Below are 13,309 nucleotides of genomic sequence, written 5' to 3'. Positions count from 1 at the left end.
TGTGTGGTACAGGTACCGAAGTTATTAGTACACTGGCGACACACTTTATTCGAGCTCGGCTAGTCCCACGAATTCGGGTATACTCGGGTGTATTGAGGTTTGTGACTGTTTTCTGCCCGAGTGCATTGAGGTATTTTCCAGGCAGGGATTGAAGCATTTTATTCCCGCTGGCTGCAATACTGCACAGTATATATATATATACTGCATTACAATTCATGAATTTATGCCATCTGGTAGACACGCGAAGCATTGCAGCCTATAAAATCCTAATTATTATCATTTAACAGATCAGCCGCCCGTCAGCCAGGCATGAACCCAGGCTGGGAAGGCAAACGCAACGGGGCTTGTCAGAGGTGAGGAGCGGCGCATTCCAGGTATCTGCCAGGTACATACTGGGTATTTGCTCGAATAAAGTGTGTCGGTGCAGTATTAGCAATAGTAAACAGTTATTAGCATACACTGTGTGCGTGTCTTATTATTGTGGTTCCTGTAAGAGGACCATCCCACTTAGGTGGGAACCCTTACAGGTGGAGGCGCTATGTACGACGAATCAGGTAACCCCAGGCTCCCAGTGGCGGAGGTTCAGGTCTTCTGTGAGCCTATCAGGTAACGCACCACACCAGGTAACATAAGTGTAGATTTCCCCACATGGTCCCCATCTGCGATAGGGGGGGGGAAAGGTGTTACATTTTGGAGGCGCTGCTGAGATCTCAGACCTGGGGTGCCCTGTCCTATTTTTCATGCAAATTGTCCAATTTACTTTTCCACTATGTGGGTGCCCTCAAGGCAGGAGGTCCACGCATGGGCCACAAAACTTAGCCCGACCCCGAACTGCCTGGTTGTTGTGGGCGGAGTTCCTGCATGCGCATTCGCGTCAGACATCCAGGCGCATGTTCGCAAACTCCCTGGACTGGCACAAGCATGAGTCATAGGGCGAAAGTATGATTCCCTCTGTCAATGAAGTGCCATGATAATAAAGGTAGGCAATGCCATATGTGAGGAAGACGGTCCCCAATTCCTAACTCTGCCCGAGGGTCCGATTAATGGGTGCCCAATTATCTACCCTTACCTAGCAGTTTCGTTGGCTCCCTCATCTGGGGAGGCTAATCATGAGTCCCACCTAAAATGGCGTCTCCCGCCAAGTCAGGAGAGCGCACGTGCTAATGGCGGCGAGGCTGCACCACAATGCATTACAGTAACCAGCCCGGATCTGGCGCGAGAACCAGAGCTCCACCCCCGTGACGTAAGTGAGTCTCAGTCCACCACTTCTGTTCCCCGGCAGGGAGAAACAGGATCCAGCGAACTGCACCCTCAGTTATACAGAGGTTGGCGAGTAAAAGGAGTGAAAGCACCCTATCTTTTGTGCCCGTGCTTACAAAAGGAGTTGAATAAGTATGGCGGTATATACTTTGACCCTTATCATCTACCAGTAGAACTTCTGGTGGCAAAAGTGGACAGGCAGGGGTGCGTACGATGTTTCTGCAGCAAATGTGATTTTCCAGATGGAGAACTGACTTGGGGACCCAAGAGTGCTTGCTGCGGAGCACAGGTCCTGCAACACATGCTGCTGCGGCCCACAGAAACCGCAGAGAAAGATGCGACAGACCCCTCTACTGGGTCGATTAATGCTGCCACTCTACCTACCTCAAGAGCAGAGGTTTTGGAGGGCCCGTGCGCCCTAACAGTGGTTCTAGACTCAACTCCAGAATCGGTTCCAGATTCGGTTCCAATGACGGAACCACAGATGTTCGAACCAACGAAGAGTAAGGCGTCCCTACCCCCATTCTCTTCTACTGACAACAGTATCCAATCAGCCGTGGTGATGCACCTGCTGGCAGACCACTCAAGTGACGCTGAGGACAACGGGCTAAGTGACTCACCTACTGCGGACTCTGCTGTGGGCCCGTGTGCCCTGCCACGGCCTGTCCGGCCTTCAACGATGGTACCATCGGTCCCAGGCTTGTGATCAATACCTGCCAATGACGACAGGGGTGAGTTGACTGCCCCAGGGGTGTCGGGTGTGACCTCTCCGGTGATTGTGGAGCATGATGACTCCAAAGGTAGGGTCACCCGGGCGATGGGCTCACCCCGTCATCGCGTCCTGGTGGAGGTGTCTCCCCTAGAAGATCTCTGCAGACCAGAGAACCGATTTGACCCCATCAAGGTTTCCAGTACAGCGGCTATGCGCGGCACTTACACCTACAAGAGGCACCTTCAATCCTTCTCGTCTCAAGACAAGGACCTGCATATAGATATTGTGACGTCCCCAGAAGAAGTCACCACTAAAGAGATTGCTGGAGTGAACAAAGACTGTGCTGTGACCGCTCTGGTAATTATTGCCTCCTTCATGCGCACGCTGGAGCGCTTCATTCACCATGTGGTGGACCTAGGCAAAGGGCAAGACCTCCTTGCCCACCTCGTCCATGTCGCGGATGGCCGGGTAAAAGTTTGGCACCAAGACCCCTTACTATTCCTTCTACCAGGGGGAGGAGATGGTTTGGGATCAGAGACACTAGCCCCCGATCAAGAGCTCCAAAAGACTCCCAGGAGTCAATCACTCAATCAGTTAGGGGTACCCCACTATGAGACTCAGCTGGCCTCGGGTATCAACGTGATTTGTTGTGTATACTATGCAATGCATTTTTCATTATATAACTCTCTGTTATATGTCTGCTACCCAAGCGAGGCCATTGGGATTTTACCAGGGGGAGTGTATAGCCCCCGTATCCCTCAGGGGATTGTCACATGCTGCGGCTTAGTCAATAGGGCGGCTGCATTTGCAATTAAGGCCTTTTCAGTGCAAGGGAGCCTGCGCTGGCAGTTCTGAATAGAGACAGTTAAGAGAGGCTGCAGTTACATGTTGCTAGGCAACCAGTGAAGCTGTGAGAGATGACAGTTTAGACAGCTTTTAAAAGGAGTGTCAGTTGGAGCTGGGAGCTGGGGGAGTTAGGGTGTGTGTGCAGGGAGCAGTAGCCCCTGGCACTAGGCCTAGTTACCCCCAGAGGTCCCAGATAAGTTACCATTCCCCAGTTTGTGGTTGCTTCAGGGCAGGCCCCACGTAAGGAGATCTGCTCCTTTAGCTATTTGGTTAAGTTAGGACACCCTCAGTGTCGAGCAGCCTGATTGCTGGGTCTGGGCTCAGACCCCTCAGTTACATAGAGACTATCTTCGTGGAGGCCCAGTCAAGCAGTGACTGTGGCCTGCCGGCTACAAGCGGATCCCCGTCAAGGTACAGACGGTGTAGAGCTGTGGTGATATTATCCACGCTGGAAGTCACCCCACGCGTAGGAGGACATCACGTCGGATCAGACGGATCCATACCGGTTTTATAGCGGTACCCGCGGGCTTGAGCCCCGGGCAGGTATCTATAAATAGTGCGAAGAGAAAAAAAGGGGGAGCAAGGGATTAGAGGAGATTGACCTGTATTAACGGTACTAAGATGACTTCATAGCATATCTAGCTGTTTAATAAAGGTGTGGTGATGAAATGACAGTAGTTGATAATCAAATACTCACACGGCCCTGTGTGAGCACATACTGCACCGACACACTTTATTCGAGCAAATACCCAGTATGTACCTGGCAGATACCTGGAATGCGCCGCTCCTCACCTCTGACAAGCCCCGTTGCGTTTGCCTTCCCAGCCTGGGTTCATGCCTGGCTGACGGGCGGCTGATCTGTTAAATGATAATGATTAGGATTTAATAGGCTGCAATGCTTCGCGTGTCTACCAGATGGCATAAATTCATGAATTGTAATGCAGTATATATATATATACTGTGCAGTATTGCAGCCAGCGGGAATAAAATGCTTCAATCCCTGCCTGGAAAATACCTCAATGCACTCGGGCAGAAAACAGTCACAAACCTCAATACACCCGGGTATACCCGAATTCGTGGGACTAGCCGAGCTCGAATAAAGTGTGTCGCCAGTGTATGTGTAAAGGTATCTTGCTTCTGGTAGCTGCTTCTTAGCCCAAAAGACTGATAATGTACAGATGGAAATAGAGGGGGGGGGGGTCTTTAGAATAATAATCATATATAACTTACACGGCCATGTGTAAGCTCAATCCTGGGAGAGAATAATATGGGGTTGCCTCTGATAGACCCGTCCGTGGTGTCTCCCGTGGCAACGTATATTCAGCTGCTGGCGGGCAGTATATTGGCTGGCGGTTCCCCTTCCCTCACTCCTTCCAATTCTCCCCCTCTCCCCGATTCAGGAAACGAGGATGCGCGAGGTAAAATAATAGCAGGGCGTCAGTGACAGTCCTCAGTAAAAATTAAAGTTTTATTCAGCAAATAAACAGGAAAAAAACTCACAAAATGAAGTTTAAGGCACCCCGTGACACTCCTATCAGCGTGGCTGCAGGTCGCCTTCCAACTACGCTGTCTTCCGCGGTGAGGGAAGGGGAACCGCCAGCCAATATACTGCCCGCCAGCAGCTGAATATACGTTGCCACGGGAGACACCACGGACGGGTCTATCAGAGGCAACCCCATATTATTCTCTCCCAGGATTGAGCTTACACATGGCCGTGTAAGTTATATATGATTATTATTCTAAAGACCCCCCCCCCCCCCTCTATTTCCATCTGTACATTATCAGTCTTTTGGGCTAAGAAGCAGCTACCAGAAGCAAGATACCTTTACACATATGTGCTCACACAGGGCCGTGTGAGTATTTGATTATCAACTACTGTCATTTCATCACCACACCTTTATTAAACAGCTAGATATGCTATGAAGTCATCTTAGTACCGTTAATACAGGTCAATCTCCTCTAATCCCTTGCTCCCCCTTTTTTTCTCTTCGTTCTCCTACACCTTGAGGGTTTGGATACCCCTCTCTGGGGTCGAGCAGAGGAACTCATCGCAAGTTACGGATCCCGCTGTGAAAGACTACATCATTGGTTTTGGGATAAGTATTTTACTGTATTCTCTACCCTGTATTATTATTCTTAGGTAAGCGCCCGGTTTATCGTTTGCACTTCATCTATAAATAGTGCACCAACACGTCCAGGGATAGCGCTATCTCCATCACACGTGGGTGGGTTTGGACATAAGGTACTCTGGGGAATACTTATGTTGATGTGTGCACCTGATGCACTTCTATGTGTACGGCTATATGCATTATTCTGTGTGGTACAGGTACCGAAGTTATTAGTATTAGCAATAGTAAACAGTTATTAGCATACACTGTGTGCGTGTCTTATTATTGTGGTTCCTGTAAGAGGACCATCCCACTCAGGTGGGAACCCTTACAGGTGGAGGCGCTGTGTATGACGAATCAGGTAACCCCAGGCTCCCAGTGGCGGAGATTCAGGTCTTCTGTGAGCCTATCAGGTAACGCACAACACCAGGTAACATAAGTGTAGATTTCCCCACATGGTCCCCATCTGCGATAGGGGGCGGAAAAGGTGTTACACAAAGATATACAAAATGTCCTCCTACAATGGCAGACTGCCCATCATGCAGCCCGGTCACTTAACTGCTGATCACTGGGTTGTCACCCGAAGGAAGTCCCTGGACACCACTCCTAGTCAGGGCCCTAGAAGCTGTCCTTGTCCTTTTCTTACTCCCTGGTGGAGTAAAAGGAATAGTCTCCCACACCACTCCCAGAGGGAGGGCCACAAAGCCTGCCAGAGTCCTGGCAGTTTGCTGGGACAGACTATCATCTCTCAAGAGGGAGAGGAACTCACTAAATTCAGTATATGCAATAAGTAACTCCAATAGGCACCACCCCTGTGTCACTGTAATTGGACACAGAGCCTGATGACACAATCTTCACTGCCTTACTGCACAGCATAGATGTGTGTGGGGAAAAACTCATGATTATTCCTGGAAAATCCTGCCCTTACCATGGATTATTGCACAGGAGGAGGAAGAACTATAGCCCCAAAAATACCCAGGGCCACATATGTTTTAGCCAAATATGAACACCTTGCCAATCACACCAAAGTAAACAGTAAACACACTCACATACTCATTATCCTAGGAATATGTTACAATGTTTTAAAATAAATACAAATAATTTCTAGTGTAGTATGCTAGTCACTTTCCAAATACAATGGCCTGTTTTTTCCAAAAAGTCTACCCTTCATCAATCATATCTACAGCACTGTGACAGGGTAAATAAAAGCCACCAGTTATATGCCTGGAAAACCTATGTCTAGTCTGCAGTGCAGCACTGACTAGGTTAACTTCAGCTGGGAACCTCAGGACAATTAGTTGGATCCCAGCTGCCTAATCAAGGTGTGTTAAAACCCAGGCTGTAGACACATGGAGCCAGTCTGTTGAGGAGAGAGGAGTAAGCTGCTGAGAGATTTCCTGATACAAGGTCTGATTAGAAAAGTAGATGAATTGTGAACTGTCTGTCCCCTGCATAGAAAAGGGCAACTGCCATATACACTGTCTGCTAAAGAGAAACTGTTTTTGTCTGTCTGCTGAAGAAAAGCCATTTTCATTTTGTTGCTGATGAAAAGCTATTTTTGTTTTGTGTGCTGTATGTTTTTCAAGGCTAAATAAATTAGCCTTGTCAAGAAACCCGCGTGTGTAGTTGCATGTACCCTGCAACATATGGTGTCAAGAAGTGAGATTTGATTTTTTTCAAAAGGCTCCTGCAGTTAAAGGGCCACACACAGACACACACACACAAGAATGGAAGAAATGTTGAAAGCGTTTCTGTGCGAGCAGACCAGACAGCAGGGACAGTTAATGCAGGGGCAGGACCGGCTGCAAGCGGAGAGAGATGAAAGACTACAAACAGCACAGGATCAGCGGATTGCCAAGCTGTTGACTCAATTCCAGGGGTCTGCCAGTCCAGAACTTGTAAGCAAACTCCCGGTACTCCTGAGGAGTCACCTGCATAGAAAAGGGCACCTGCCATATACACTGTCTGCTAAGGAGAAACTGTTTTTGTCTGTCTGCTGAAGAAAAGCCATTTTCCTTTTGTTGCTGATGAAAAGCTATTTTTGTTTTGTGTGCTATATGTTTTTCAAGGCTAAATAAATAAGCATTGTCAAGAAACCCACGTGTGTAGTTGCATGTACCCTGCAACAAGCACCCTGACAGAAACCAGCTACTGTATCTCTGCAGTCATGACTTCAACAAATAATTGCGATAATTGAATTTACTGTACACGTATGTGGTTTACTTAAAGCAGTAATTTACACTTTTGGATTTTTTTTCCTTCATAATCTGAAATGGGGCTTTGGTGCTAAACAGCACTATTCTCAGTTCCAGGGACCCCTGGTTCCTGAGAAGTGTACCTTTGAATTTGCAGGTAGAATTTCGGAAAAAAATCAAGATGACAGCAGGGGTCATCCAAGAGAAAGCTGGAATATCATGCCCTGAATATAGTTGTTCAGCTCTGTACTGTAGGTCACCTTTCCCTTTTTTGAAAGAACACATTGGTTAAGGCAGTGGTTTTTAACCTTTTTGTTCTTTCGGGCACCCTTAATTATAGTGCTCGGTTGCTAAGGCACCCCTACAACAGGACAGGTTCACAGAAAATACAAGACAGAGAGTCACAGGAATCAGACGGGGCAGAATAAGATGGGCAGTTAGACAGAGGGGGCAGACAGTCACAGAAAACACACACACCAACAGGTCAGAACAAACACACACAACAACTATGTTTACCAGCCCTGACGATGAGGATGGCCTTCATCACAGATTGGGGGAAATTGCAATGTTTTATTTCTGGCTGCCATTGTGTGTCAATGTGACTACCTAGGCTCTCATTGAGAGGGCCTAGGTACCCACATTCACATGTATTAATGATTAAAATTATATTTGAAATAATGTTTATTTATTGTATTTGTGATGGTAATGTATGCACAGATATAGCAAGCCTTACTGTTTTCGACACCGGGGGAAGCCGCAGGACTAAGACTGCCCCAGTACCAGAGAATTATCACTTTGGGAGGTCCAATCTGGAATTACGGACCCCCCACAGTACAACCGTAGCAGTACTATCTCCAGAGCCACCACTCCAGAGATAGTAACTTTTGGTTCATCTGTATTTTGTTTTATGGTATTTATGTATTGTGCACTTAGTTCCCACGATTTGCTAATAGGGCTATTTGCCCTTACTATAGATGGGGGATGATGTTTGTGTAGGTGTGGGTATAGGTAGGGTGGATATTAAGGGTAATTGCCCCAGGGAGGATGGTAAGCCCCTCGGGGGAGTTGTGGTAGAGGTTACCCCTTGTTTGCCTTAACGTTTAGTAAGGCATTACCATGCAATGCCTTACTTGACACTTAGGTAGCCAAGGGGGGATAGGTAGTGTAGTTTGGTTAAATATTAACCACTTTGGTGCTTTTGGCATACCTTAGTAGCCACAGACATCAAGGGTTTCATGAATTTTCTACCATAGGGTTTTGTAATAATAAATATTACAAAACTCTATCGTAGAAATGTTTGACTCTACTGACTCTTTGCCCTATTGTATCATGGTAATTAACTCATATTTATCGGGGGAATTAATTACCGCATTCCAAGCACCTGATATTTATTTGTTTACCGGGTGCAATATTAAATCCATTTTAAAATAGTTTGATGACTCCAGGCTTATGTCTAAAAACAAAAGCCGTGGAATTCTAGGGCAAAAAAACATTATCGAAGAAAATAATCCCATTGAAACAATAATATATTTTCTGTGATACATCTGGAAACATTTTTGTCTCTGAGATTTACCAAATTTGCCTTGATATATAAACCCCAAAACTTGTAAGCCACAGGTTCTAAATAGGACCTACAGATGCAGCGGCCACTTTTTTAAGGCATCACGGCCCCGTTTTCATGTGCGCTGCTGTACTCCACGCAGCATGAATTCGGCCAATCGCCCCAGGCACGCGCGTTTATCGCGGTTGCTTTGTTTGAATTTTATAGATTGTGTGCAATTATATGCAATGAAATGAATGAATTGTAATATGTACAGTACTGTGCTACTGTGCTACTGTGTCAATTTCAGGTGTTTATAAGCCAGAACACTAAAATGCCATTTTATGCACTCGCCTGCACTCGCGTCTTAAGGCGGTATGGTTGGAAGTAATCCCACGCCATCACATGAGTGTTCCGAGGTATAAACTGTATGATTTCATAAAATTACTGTATAACCGCTGCATCTGTATATTTTCTTTGTAACAACTTTGATATGAAATTCTTTAAAGCAAAGATTTTGCAATTATATATTGGTAAACTCAAAGACCAATTACTGTATACTTCTGCAAAGACTACCACACGGTCTCGTCACTCACTAAGTATACTGCGCTTTCTCCTTTCACTCGTCTACTTTTAATAAGTCTGCTATGCACAGCGGTAAGCAGCCTTTTTGCTCTCACACATTTTATAGTTTTACCATGTTCACAAGAAATATTATTTTACTTGTTTATTTCCCTTTTGCTTGTTTGTTTCCCTTTTGCTTTGATTATAAGCCCCTGTGGATTAACATTGTTTCCATTTATGTCTGTAGTACTTTCTTTTGCATTGATGTTATATTCCATACCTTATGGTAAGCTTACATACATATGCAATCCTTCATAATGTCATAATATGAGCAGGGTGCTGCTGACTTTCGTCAAAACATGAAGAAGAAAAAATAACAGATAAAATTTCTAATGCACCATTGAGGTTAAGGATTATGGATATGTGAAATTTTTTGCAGAAATTCAAATCCACCGTAGATCTTAAAGTTACTCTTAGACACGTATCAGTCTCAAAAAGTCAGATTCATTGTTTTTTTTCTACCACTGAAAAGCTGTTGTGCAAATTTTTATGAGAGAGAACGATTTTACTGCGATCTCAAATTCTATATACAGATGCAGCGGCCGTTATTCGAACATTTCACGGGTTGTATTCCTGGGCATACCCAGGTCGTGTTGCGTGATTTCCTCAAACTTTACCGCGTTAAGCTGCGTGTTTACTAGTGTTTTTATAGAGTGCAGAAAATGGCATTTTAGCATTATCTGCAATACCGTCTTGAAACTCAAGTAGGCGATTGCGAGTTGTAGTCTAAAAAATCTAATTGCAATTCAACCTGTCTTTTATTGCCGTATAGTACAATACTTCAATTGTGTGTAATTGTAATTTGAAGATAAACTTTACGAGTTCATACTGTGTACTTGTACATGGGAAAGAAGTCCTTTCTGTGGCTCCATAGCCATACACATATCCTCTAACTGTAGAAGCATAAAAATATGTATTTTTAACAAATTAAATGTTGGATTTGTACAGGATAATAAAGGAAAAGGAATAATACTAAAATCCAACATCGCTTTTGCTTCTTCTTCCGAATGTAAAATGTTAAATATTTATTCCGCGCATGCGTGTATGTCTACTTGGAACTTGTTGAAACACATAATTTTCAGTACAGTATGCGTGTCATCGCAATTCTGCGCATTCGTGTATGGGTAATTGGAACTTGTTGAAATGCATATGTGTGTCATCACATTTCTGCGCATGCGAGTATGGCTAATTGGAACCTGATTGAAACGCATATGCGTGCCATCACAGTTATGCGCATGCATGTATGTCTAATTGGAACCTTGTTGAAACGGATATGCGTGTCATCACATTTATGCGCAGGTGTGTCATTATGTTCCTAATTAAATTACTGCACAGTAAGATACAGTAATTGCATTTCCTCACGGAGTCGCTACAGTGTATCTAGATAGTAAAAACCACTTTTATATTCTAGATTTATATATTATTTTGTACATACTGTGCAGTACTGTTTTCTGTACAGTTTATCAATGACACATTTTTATATATGGAAATGGCCAAAGAACTTTAGGGTTAGTACTACTGTAAGTGTATAGACAGAAAAAACATGAACACACCAAAAAGTATATTTAAAGAATGAACATTTTTATTTCTACAGGATAATAAAGGATAACGGAATAATGCAAAAATACAATGTTACCTCTTCTTCAAAATGTACAATCTTGTCCACACGAGAGAGAGAGAGAGAGAGAGAGAGAGAGAGAGAGAGAGAGAGAGAGAGAGAGAGAGAGAGAGAGAGAGAGAGAGAGAGAGACAGAGAGAGAGAGAGAGAGAGAGAGAGAGGCTGACTGACTGACTGACTGACCCCACTTCACTACACTTAGGGTCCATTTCTGTGTATTCCCTGCCGATGTGACATTATTCCAGGTTTTCTGTTTATCTTGCTATCTTCATTAAATTCGATTCTTTTGGGCATACTCCAGTTTTGACCTTACTTCCAATAGTCAGTGAGTGCTGGAACATTTCAGTGTGTATATTGTATTGGGAAGAACTGGGGTCCTCTCTTTGGGCCTCATGCAGTAAGCGACGAATATGTGAAATCGGCAAGCTTACCGATTAGTCATGTTATTGGCGATTTTTCCTCTCCGTATGCAGTAAGTGCCGAATACATTCAAAATCAAGCCGAAAACAAATCCGCCCACTCTCACGATGATTTGCCGATCACACACAGGTGTATCGGCGTGCGTGGCGGGGTGCTGTTAGGTTGCCCAATCACAAATCTTGCTGAATCAGGCGAACCAAGCATGTATTGGATAGCGCGCCATATTTAAAGGCAACGTGTACTGGTAATCATTCTCTGTGTTGTTGGGAGTGAGAGAGAGAGAGACGCACAGAGCTGGGTGATTTAAGATTTGCATATTGACTGAGAGACTTGTGTATTGTGAGAGCTTTGTCCTTTGTTGTTTTGTTTACATCTTTGTCTTGTTTTATATGTGGAAGTGTTTCGTGTGATTGGCTGTACATTTGTTGTCTGTTTTTTGTGAGTGCTGTAAGTATGCCCGCAAAGCGTGGGAAGAGTGATGCTGGTGGGAGTGGGAGTGCTACTCGTGTGAGTACACGTCGGAGTGAACGTTCTGTTCAGGGGAGTGATGTTGCTGGGAGTGCGAGTGCTGTTGCTGGGAGTGGGAGTGCTGTTGCTGCGAGTGGTGTTGCTGGGAGTGTGAGTGCTGTTGCTGGGAGTGTGAGTGCTATTGCTGGGAGTGGGAGTGCTGTTGCTGGGAGTGGGAGTGCTGGTGCTAGGAGTGCGAGTGCTGTTGCTGGGAGTGCTGGTGCTGGGTGTGCTGCTGGTGGCGCAGTTGCTGATGGGGTGTCTGGTGGTGGCGTGCTTGCTGGTGGGCCGCTTTTGGAGTCTCTTCCATTGGAAGAAGGAGAGTCCAGTCAGCACCAGCCAAGCTCTGAGCCTAAACCTGCTCGGAAGAAACGTGTGGAGAAGCCACGTAATCCTCGCTTCAATGACCAGGAAAATACAGCTCTTGTCACTGGGATTCTGGAGCACTATGACAGTATCTATGGACATTTAGTAGGTAAGTGTACCTTTACATTTATTCTTCAAATACATGTGATCCTAGGTCATCTGAGTTTTGTTCATATGCAAATATGGGTACAGAATATCTTTCTATGTTAATTAGTGTGGAAACACAACTTTTTATCATGCGTTACAAGGACAACTAAACACAGGCGTTCAATTTGCCATAACTGCATACAATATGAATGCAAGCTTGCTTATATGTCTAGGTTTAGTAGTGAATGCTCATGTGCTTCACATATTACACCTAAAACAGCATGTTTGCTATCTCTTGGAACAGCTAGCAGTGTAGGAAACTGGTGCTTCTATTATTATTAATTTACCTCATATATTTTCTATGTTTTTCAAGGGCGGACAAGTTCATCAAGCAGAAAAGAAATGTGGGACACAATAGTCATTGGTGTCAATGCGTGTGGGAATCATGTCAGGGACAAGCGGAATTGTCACAAGAGATTTGACGATATTAGGTCAAAATTAAAAAGGAAAATACAAGACCAACGCGTGCATGCTACTGGCACTGGAGGTGGGCCGACACCACAACGTCTGATATTAACTCCATTGGAGGAGCTGCTTCGGGCAAAATTACTTCCCGTCGTCGTCGAGGGCTTGGCCGGTGACCGTGATATTGGAATTTATCCTTCACAATTTCCACCAGGTGAGAAATATTACTGTACTAGGCGTGTCGTTGCTTACAGTTATTGTGCATATTTCCGCTGCTTTTTATACTGTCTTCACAATATAAGCATACCTGCATCTATATATGTATATGTCTGATTCTGTATATATATATATATCTCAAAATAGACATATATGTTGTAGTCCTACTAAAAGCAGTAACTACTATAGCACGTGCCATTGCGTGGTCATTAACATGTGAATTCCCAAAATGCATTGCTGCAGTGGAAGCAATTGATGGTGGGCGAAGATGGGGAACAACAGGGTAGTACACATGTGTAACACATGCTAATGAGAAATTATTACTAACTACAGGTACAGAACATA

Source organism: Ascaphus truei, chromosome 1, assembly GCF_040206685.1.
Source record: "Ascaphus truei isolate aAscTru1 chromosome 1, aAscTru1.hap1, whole genome shotgun sequence".
Lineage (NCBI taxonomy): Eukaryota > Metazoa > Chordata > Amphibia > Anura > Ascaphidae > Ascaphus > Ascaphus truei.
Note: the sequence above shows the minus strand (reverse complement) of the source record.